This window comes from Panthera uncia, chromosome B4, assembly GCF_023721935.1.
Source record: "Panthera uncia isolate 11264 chromosome B4, Puncia_PCG_1.0, whole genome shotgun sequence".
Taxonomy (NCBI): Eukaryota; Metazoa; Chordata; class Mammalia; order Carnivora; family Felidae; genus Panthera; species Panthera uncia.
The window spans coordinates 111,486,517-111,497,125 of record NC_064809.1 but is presented as its reverse complement, the minus strand read 5'-3'; positions in this window follow the sequence as shown (position 1 = coordinate 111,497,125).

The following is a 10,609-nucleotide window of genomic DNA, read 5'->3' as shown; positions in this document are numbered from 1 at the left end:
TTTGAATGTAGGAAAATCAGCACATACAAGTGTGATCTATGTTCACATGTGAATAGTAATTTAATTAGGTGTAGAAAATGTAGTTTAAAAATAACTTTCCCCAGAATTTTAAAGGCATTGTTCCTTTTTCTTGACCACTCAGTACTGCTGATGTGAGATTTAATGCCAGCTTGGTTCTTATTCTTTGATAATCTGATTTTTATTTTTTTTAAATTTATTATTGAAGTAACTGACATCCAATATTATTTTGGTTTCACGGGTACAACATATTGACTCAACAATTCTATACATTACTCAGTGCTCACCACAGTAAGTGTAGTTATCCAATCTGATTTTTCTTTCTGTTTTTTTCTTCCAGCAATGATCCAGATGGAGGTCTTTTTACAGCCACTGATAGGCTAGTCCAATCTCAGCTATTAAGTCTTTCAGTTATCCAAAATTCTCTTGTGTCATTCAGATTAATGGCTTCTTCCCCTCCAGTTTGGCTACTTATTTTTCATAATTCCTACTAATTATCTATTGGTCCTCCTCATTTGATTCTTTTGTCTATTTTTATTTTATACTCTGAGAGATTTTCTTAATTTTTTATTCTAAAATTTTTCTTTTTCCTTTTGGCAATCATTTTTTTTTTAAGTCAAGGTTCCTTCTTATTCTGTTTGTTCTTTTTTGATGGTATATCTTTGTTTGTTCAATGGATGCAATGTATTCTTGGATCTTTCCAAGGATATTAGAATTCGTGTAAAAATATCTTGTCTTCATATTCTTTCTCTCTCTCCCTCTCTCTCTCTTTTATCAGTATTTCCCATTTGTTTATCTTGGTCAGAATCTCCCATATTCGAGACTTTCTCAAATGTATGGGAATTGTTGGTTTTCTGTTCACATTTTAGATGGAGGCAAACATCATGACTGGGGTTATGATTTATATACTGGCTAAATCAACTGTCCCATAAACAGAATTTTGATTGACTTCCCCGATTTTTCAGTTTTATGTGTCACTCCCACCCCTACTGTGTCTGAGTTTCAGAATTCTGAGCATCTCAGCGGTTCTTCTAGACAGCTTATCTCCATCTCTGTTACTACACCACCTGACCTTCCTTTATTTTACTCTAAGCTAACCTCTTCAGATGCCTTTCATCTGTTAGCCTGTCTCCATTCACTTGTCATCTTCTAAAAATTTGTTGAAATTTTTTTTATCAGCTAATAACCACTTCTTATTCTTATGTTATCTTGTGAGTTTTTACTCGTTTGCATTCCTTTAGTGACATTTTACTGGGCTTCTGGATGGAAGAGAATATAAATATAATGTGCACCATCTGCCCTCTTTATCTGGAAGTTCATGTTAAGTTTTGAAGGCACATTTGTACGACCTGAAATTTCTAGATGCATACTCAGTATTTATTTATAGTCCACATCATTTACAAAACTGCATTTTCAGTGGACATCTTTAATATGCCTTTTAATATGTGTTCTCTCTTTGGCTATTTTCTTAATATTTGAAGGCGTGATAACGAGTCAAACATCTGCTTAATGCTTTTGAGACATAAATGACTTCAAATGCTTACATTTGGTCTTTAAAATAACACTGTGAAATAGGTATTGCTGTTTCATTTTCCAGATAAGAAATGGAGTTTCTGAGAGAGCAGAGTGACAGGCTGAAGAGTATAGAACTGCTGAGGGCTGACCTGGTGCTTGGATGGGAACCTTCCAGTGCTTTTCCTCTTGAGCCATGCCTTGTCCCCTATATACTTGATAAAACCCAATAAATCCAACAGCACGAATAAAATAACTTAATCTGTCTACAGAATAATTTTCTTCTTCCATAAAGCTTCACGTGAAATGCTTAGTTTTCGCCCTGGCTGTACTTTTTAACTGTCGTTTAAAATTATTCCTGAAAATGAGATCAGAATGTAGCATTCCTAACTGCTCCTCTCAGTGAGCTTCCTGAAACCTTGCACTGACAAAATATGTCATGTTGCATAAAGGAAAAGCTGTTGTTTCCCAGCATTGGGGGCGGGGCTAAGATAGAGGCCGACTATTCCAATTGTCTTCAACTATTATAGATCTTACTACATTTTAGGTCAGATAATCTGGCTCATAACATTCAAAACTGCATTAATTATGGGATTTTATAAGGAGGTTATGCAGTATATGTTTGCCAATTGGGAAAGAAAGATAATTATGCTTGAATGTAGGTCACATTTAAGAAACTCTCTTAGGCCTAATGGGAACCATGTTTCCTTAAAAATCAAGAATTAATGACATTCAAGAGAATGGTGTCTCTCTCATCCTGTGACCCAATTCTTCTGGTCAGAGGTGTTGTTTCCCTTTCCTTTTTCTTCTTTTCTTTCTTTCTTTCTTTCTTTCTTTCTTTCTTTCTTTCTTTCTTGTGGCTGTTCTTAGGAAGAGAAATTTGCATAATTTCCCATAGGGCATTTTGGGCCATTTGGGGTAGCTGCTGAATTGGATCTTGTTGGTTGTAAGGGACTGGTGAATGAAGTATTACCAAGCAGGATACTGACAGGCACATTTCTAGAGTCGATACCATAAGCAGATCATTCTAACTCACCTCAAAGTGTTTTACGCTGACTTTTATATGAGAAGAAGATTTTTGTTCACCGTGTGTTTGTCTTAGTCTTTGCCCTTGAAAAATTGCTGGTATGTTCAAGCTGTCAGTGTTTTCTGTTTTTTGCTTTTTTGTTTCCCCTTGAGCTATTTTGGTTTCAGCATTACCAAATGGCATATCTGGAGAACCCCATTTAAAGGGGTGCCTGGGTGACCCAGTCGGTTAAGTGTCGAACTCTTGATTTTGGCTCAGGTCATGATCTCAGGGTTCCTGAGATCAAGCCCTGTGTTGGGCTCCACAGTGGGGAGCCTGCTTGGATTCTCTCTCTCTGTCTGCCCCCCACCCCCCGCTCATGCAGGCACTCTCTCTCTCTTTCAAAATAAATAAAAAAACTTCAAAAGTAAAAAATTAAATGGGTGTGACCTCCCCTCAAAACTTAGAAGTTTGTTTTAAGGATTTGACAAAATTTTGTAGCATCTAAGGAATCTCTTGTACCCTAGTGAGCCAGTTTAATTGAAGCATGAAAAAATGCTCCGCTGACCAATTTCCCAACCTCTGCCCTGCTCCACCCAAACCCACTCCTCACCACCAAGAGAAAGGCAGCAAAGAAATGACTGACAGTTTAAAATTTGTTGCATGGTCAAAGAAGAAACAATGGTATCCCTGGATTTCCTTGGAAGGGTGGATGACTTTACAAGATATGTAACAAAATAGATCTCAGCTCCCAATTTCCAGAGCAAAACTTTGATTTTACCACTATAATTTAAGTGGGTTAGTGGTTTAGAGTGTATTGAGGTTGGGGTAAATTTTCCTTTTAAAAGAAAGAGAAAAAAAGAAGAAAAATAAAAGGAAAATAGTTAAGAAAAAAGAGAGAGAGAGAGAGAAGAAATCTAAATTTTAATTTATAATCTTAACTGGGCTGTGATTCTGGTCAGTTTGAAATGTGTCTATATTTAGGTAATGTGTTCATCTTTGCTTTATCTTATTGCTAATGGAATATTATAGTTAACCAGTAAGCTGATAAACTATTCCAAGGATGGATTTTATAGCCTGCATTTCTGTTTGTCTCTTTTCCATCCTTAAAGAATTAAGGTGCTTGAACAAGCTGCTTTAAGGAACTAACAATATTATACAATGCACTGTACTTTAAGATTTGGGGGAATTTTTCAGTCAGACACCAAGTCTTGGAAAGACATATGACACACAAAGAATGGTCAGGGCAATGGAAAGATCTAGGTACTGAAGTGACTCTCCTGATTGGATACCCAACTCCTCTTCCCAGAAAATACTTGGCCTGCAGGGCTAATACTTAGTTAGCTTATACGGTATATTTATTTCCCATTTCTCATCCACCCCACTTTCCCATGGATATTTATGTGCAACTGGTTTCCTTAAACTGGTTTGATTCTCTCCATTGGCTTCTCCATGAAATGGACTGAACATGACAAAAGCTCACAGCAAACTGTGCATGACCTGGATGCATGTCTTAGCTGCATATTTAGACCAAAAAAAAAAAAAAAATCTTGGGATCGAGAATTGAGAAAATACAGTTCTTTCTAGGTCTATTCAGACCCATCTAGCTGTTAATTTCCACTTTGGATTTCTTTTGTGATGATGCATGAGTGATATGGGAATTTCTCAGGGTTTTGAGCTTTATGTGAATAAAGAACTCTGAGATCAGCTCTCATGAATAGGTGAGCTGGCATAGTAATCCAGCTGCTACTTGTCTTTAGGGTCTAGTGTGTTTAGCTAATCCTACTGCATATAATTCTAACTGGGTGGCTCTTGTTAAATCTTCGAGGAAAAGATGTAATCTTCAGGCGAAGAGCACATGAAGAAAATACTCCAGCTCCCCATGTCTCAAAGCAAGGACTCGATTCACGCCTTTAAACAAGATTTATGGGCTGCTCAGACTGATCTCCACTCCAACATTGTGGTTGGAACCTAACCAGGATAGTAGAAACATCGCTTTCATCAAGCAGGGCATTGCTTAAGGTTGTAATGCAGGATGAAGTTGAGAAGTAATGTATATCATACTTTAAAGACATGTCTAATTGCTGAGAGATCATTCATGCAGGTAGCAGCTCAAAGGTTCTGCCCCAGTGATTTGTGGGAAGACATTCTTCATGCTGGGGAAGAGGGAGATTTTTAACAAGGGAAAGTTGGTGCTCAGCTGAGTCTCCTTAAATTCTTCTCAAAGCCCTGGAATGACTTGTTAGGGTGTGTACCTGACAGAAGAAATGCAATTGTTGCTGAGGCTCCAAGACTCTGTAAATAAGGGGCTTTTAGGTAGATTCAAAAGAATTTGGAGTAGCAGAAATGGCGGGGTTTGGGTAAAGAGTATCACAGGGTGAAAGCCTAAATCTGGTGGAAGTAACAGATTCTATCTTTCCGTCTTTGAATCACATTCAGTTTTGAAATTATAATTGTGAGACCTTTGGAGAAAACTTTAGACTCAAGAGCAAGGTGTCTGTTTTAATATTCAACATAGCAATTTATTTCTCTGAGGAGATGAATCATTTTTGGATGGTTTTTGGGTTTTTGAACACCATATTTGGTAACTCTATTATAGACTTCTGGATATACATTTCACTCCATAAAATAGCTACAACAATTTGGAATTTTTTTCAATACCCAGTGCCGTTACGTGCTATAGTACTTGGAATTGACTCGTAATGCTTCACAGTCCAAAGCAATCTCTAGAGCCCAAACCCTGGGACTGATTCCAACAGAACAGTAGGTCAGCCCTGGAAAAGAAAAGAAAAAAAAAAAGTTCCCCCATTGCCACAAATGGAAACAAGAGAAGAGGAATACTTATCGGGGTAAATAAACTCCAAGTCTTATTATTAGTAAGGGGGCAGTGAGTGGGTGGAAGGAGAAATAGGTGGAGAACTGACATTTACCAAGTACTTACTCAATGTCTCACATGTTATTAGATGCTTTAGCACATTTTGTTTTTCATCTAGTCCTCGCTAAATCCTGAAAGGTTTATTGTCTTGGTTATTACTGATAAGGAAACTGAAGAGAGGGTAAGAAAATTGCCCAAGGTCACACAGCAAGCAAATGGCAGAGATGTTTGTTAACCCAGCTCACCGGCTCTAAAACTGAAGCTCTTCCTAGTCTGCCACCGGAGGGTATTATTTCGATGAGTTGTTATTCATGTCTGTGGTGATCTATAACTGCTTAGATCGGTGTGCCGTGGCCATGGGTGATCAAATCATCCTGTTTTCTAGGGCTTGAAAAAAAATGCAGGCATAGAATTCATGAAGCCTTGGTAATCAGAATTAGCCATATACCTTGGGCTCCATTCACTCATTCAAATAAACATTTGTTGAGTTCCAACCGCATGCCACGTACTGGGCTAGGTCATGCTGGTGCGACAGGAAATAAGAGAGAGGTAACTCTGGTCTTCATGAGCTTACATTCTAGAAATAGTCCACAAGTTAAGAGGCAAACACATTCAAGCCATGAAAACATTAGATCAGATAATGTTATTCTAGTGTGCCAGGTTGCTACAGGAATGAGATGCACAAGGAAACAGAATGTTCTGGTTGTCTACACAGACTTTATCAAAAATTGAATCTGGCCCTAACTGCATGGGAAAACCTATGGATTGTTTCACCTCTGTATTAGCTGCTATAAAACGGTCTTCCTCGTCCTTCTGTGGAGAGACCACTCAACTTGTTACTCCTTTAAATTTTTTTTTCCTTTGGGGGACTTTCCTTAATTCCACTCATACTAAAATGATACTAAAACCCTTCAACAGAGTTATGATATTTTATTTTGGGGTGGGGGTAGTTTTTTAAGAAAGGGAATGGGCTCTTCTTTCAAAGGTCACACTGTTTTGATTTAGAACGGTCTTGAAGACATATGGATAAATAGAAAAATACAATTTGATACAATTTGCACATTCATTTAAAAAATCTATCAAACCATACTGCATATTTTTAAAGGCACATACATTTGCAGAAAAACATCTAGAAGGAGACACATCAGAACTTGGGGAGAAACTTGGGAGTGCAGCTGGTGGTCAAATGGGATTTTGTCTTATTCATGGTATTTTGCTATTTTATTTACCTATAGAGTGTATTCATATATTATTTTTATAATAAAAAAATAATGTGAAAAGAGGCATTTAATGGAGACCAGTTAAGAAGCTGTTGTAGTATCGCAGAAAAGAAATGATTCCGATGTGAAAGAAAAATGGAGACAGTCTCGCCTAGCAGTTTTAGAGAACAGAGAACAAACCCCACGTTGCTTGGGCTTGAATGTCAGCTCTCACACTCACCAGCCGTGTGCCAGCTGGGTAAATTACCTAACCTATTTGTGTCATGGCCATTTCATCTGTAAATGAATATGCAAAAAATAGCACCTACTCATAGGGCTGTTGTGATAATTAAATGACTAGTACATGAAAAGTGCTGAGAACAATGGTTAGTACATCATGAGGCTTCTATAAATACTAGCTCCTATTTTCGGGGAATAAACAAGATTGGGTTGGGGAAATGGGAAGAGTGAGGGATAACTGAAGAGGCTAGTGCATTGGATACCAAATTGATGCTGAATATCTTGTCAGGTCTTGTGAATCATCATGCTTTTATGACCGTCCCTTCCCACCGTATGCCTGGAGGTCACAGGGCTGTAGAACAGCTTATAATGACTCTCCACTAATTCTGTGGCAGGTCCTGGAAGTTGCTTTTCTAATCATGAATTGCAATCTGGAATGAGATGGTCACATCACTTAGCCTCCTGTCGAGTTCTCTAATTAGTAAGTTGGTAACCATGTCACTTATTTTTAGTGCTTAGATTTTTTTTTTTTTTTTGGTAATTAATAAGGTGACTATACACGTTTCAGTGGATATAAAATGCCTCTTCTCCAATTTCCCCTGTGTACTCTATTGCATTTTCAGTCACTGATAAATCTGCTTCTCTGGATAATGTTGTGGAAAACAAGACAGGTCAAAGGAAAAACTTATTACCTCTCAGGGTCTGTTTGTGTGAAAATACAAAGATAAATATCACTTGGGGGCTAGTGTGGGGGAGACTCTGGCACAGTGCCTAACACTGAATTATTTTAAGGATCCAATAAGGAAAAGTATGCTTAGAGAAAATGTAAAGCACTGTGTACATTAGGAGTTAGTCTATTGGCTTTCTGTTTGTATTTTAGTTTCCTATCCCGTGAGAAAATACTATAGAAGAAATTCTAAATGGCTACATTCTAAATAAACAGCATCCACTGAGTTCTTATTTCTCTTTAGTTTTGTCTACTTGCCTCATCTTTGAGTTTACTGACTATTGAGTGATTGTTTAAACCTTGGCATTTTATTCCCTTCAATCTTTGTCCTACACTGGTAGGACAATTGCTGAATCTTTGGAAAAGGACAAATATTTAATTTAGATGTTATTCTACCTTCTCTACTCAATGTATCCCTATATATATTTTTTCTAATTATGATACTGAATAAACTTTTGATGACATTAAATCTTCCTCATCTGTGCTCAGGAGACTCTTGAAGCTTTTTCCGGAGGTCCTAATTTGCCTTTTATTTGTCTTAACTTGGGTCAGAATGTAGCCCAATGTCTAGCCTCTTATATAAGTCTATAATAATCTACAAACTATAATCATGATTCTAGTCCTTTCTCTATGGTGGTCCATATTCCAGCTCATAATGCCTTCTTTCTTTCTACCATAAAAAAAAAATGCTTCTGTAACTATTGATTTTCTTCTTCTTCTTTGCTTACCAGCAATATTTACATATATCTGGGCTTTCCTTATCTTGTCTTTTCTCACTTATATATCAGGAAATACCTTAATATGTTATCACGAATTTGAGATTTGGTTCTCAACTCAGAAGAGACTGATATTTTGAAAAAAAATTCTAAAGCATGCTTTTTAAACATACCACTTTACTGAGTTATAATTGGTATATAATAAACTGTACACATTTTGAATGCATAATTGAAAACCTACTTTTGAATAATAAACCTCAACTCATTTTCCACAGAAGCCCTGATTTAGGTACCAACCTATCTTTCTCCTTGTCTTCAAAGCTAAGCTTGTCAAGGGCACTGTTTGAACTCACTTTCCTTAATTACTCATTTTCCAGTAAAGTCCATTCTTTGTCCCTCCCAGTCATGCTTCTGTCCTCATTCCCCAACTAAAATCGCCGTGGCAATGTTCATCTGCCAAATCCAGTGGATATTTTCTGGTCTTCTCTTTGGATTCTTTGTGACATTTGCCACCATTGACCATTGTCTATCATCTTGAAAAAGTCAACTTTCTTGGCACCCACAGAGACGAACTCTTTAGGTTCCTCTCCTACCACTGACGTGGTTCCTTCTCAGTCTCCTTCTACCTGCCCTCAACTGGTGGCAGCACCATGGCTGTGCCCTTCACTGCTTATCTTCTCCATCTCTAGTCAACCCAAGTGAGCTTGTGCACTCAGTTTCCGACTCATCCTGAACGTATGTTGACGAATCACAAGTAGGCAATTTCAGTTTAGATTTCTCTTCTGATGTCAGATCCATATACATAAAATGCCCAATAGACATTTCTACCTGCATCTACTATAAGCAGATAAAGCTTAATATCTTAGAAATGTACTTCATTATCATTCTCTCGCAAACCTTCTCTTCCTTCTCTATCCCTTGGCCTACGACATAGGCCTTCCCTGTGGGAAACTTATTCTCTTGGTTGGTGACACAAGATACAAATGCATGAAATAATCACAAACAAGCTTGTGTTGTTAATGTCAGCTTGCTATAATAAAGCAGCGAAAGACTCAGTGGTACTATATGACCATTAGGGAAGAGAGCCTTAGCGAACAAAGTCCTGGTGATGGGGGAACGCTGATAAGTGCAAAGAATACTCAGGAAGGTGAGAATGTCAAAGTCAGGAAGGGAAGGTTTATCAGGGAAGACTTTGGAGAGCCAGTGCAACTTTATTCCTTCATTTATTCCACAGATGCTTGTTGAGGCTTTTCCATGGGTCGAGAACTCAGGTTCTGGTCTCAGTGGTTTTCTTGCTCCCATGGGGCTGATATTCTACCATGAAGAATGAGACAGTGAACATGGAAGACATTAACAAAAATACAATTTTGGATAGAGATAAATACTACAGAGAAGTTAATGGGCTGTAACGAACTAGAAAGTGATAGAAAGATGAAGGGATTCCTTTAGGCATGATGACAAGGGAAACCTCAGAAATGTGACATTGGAGCTTTTTGCTGAATTAGTAAGTGTATCTTTCCCTCCTTCTAAGCTCTGAAAAGAAAAAAGTTTAAGAACAAAATTGAACCATTCGAAGAATCCACAGAGTGGGTGTGAGGCACTGAGTTTATTAGAATCCTGCCAACAAATCTGGAACAATTGTGTCTTTGTTGTACTTTCTTTGACATCTAAGGTAAGACGCAGACTTACTGGACTTTTCTTTCTCACCCAGATATTGTGCTTGTGCTTGCAAGGTGGAGAAAATAGAAAAGTTCTGAGTGAGGAGACCCTCTCTGTAGTGTCTGGAGTGAAAAATCCTTACCAGTGAGAAAACTTCGGTCTCCTATTTATCGTAACGTTATCCAAATCTTAGTTTCTCCAACATATGAGAGAAAAATATAACAGAACTGTTTTGCAAGCGGCATCCTGAATGTTTATTCAGGGAATTGAATTCAGCATGCTGGTTTCTGGGAAAACAGCAATAACTAAGACAGATTCACATAAAGGTCATATCTTCTAGTAAGAGGAGAAAGACAGGAAAGAAGTAAGCAGATCAAAATATAATGTCAGAAAGTGATAAATACTATAGATACATAAAATAAAGGGGAAGAAGGTTAAGTGATGGAGTAAGAGCAATTTTAGGAGGTGTCTCCTGGGAAGTGATATTTGAGGGAGACCTGAAAGGTGGGAAAGTACCAGCTGTACAAGGGGGGCGGCGGTCAGGAGGGGCAGCGAGTCAGTTGGCTGGGAGTCTGGTTCATTCGGCAGACAATTTCTCACTTCAATACTTTGCTATCTACACCACACTCTTTCTACAAATATGACGTTAGACCAGAA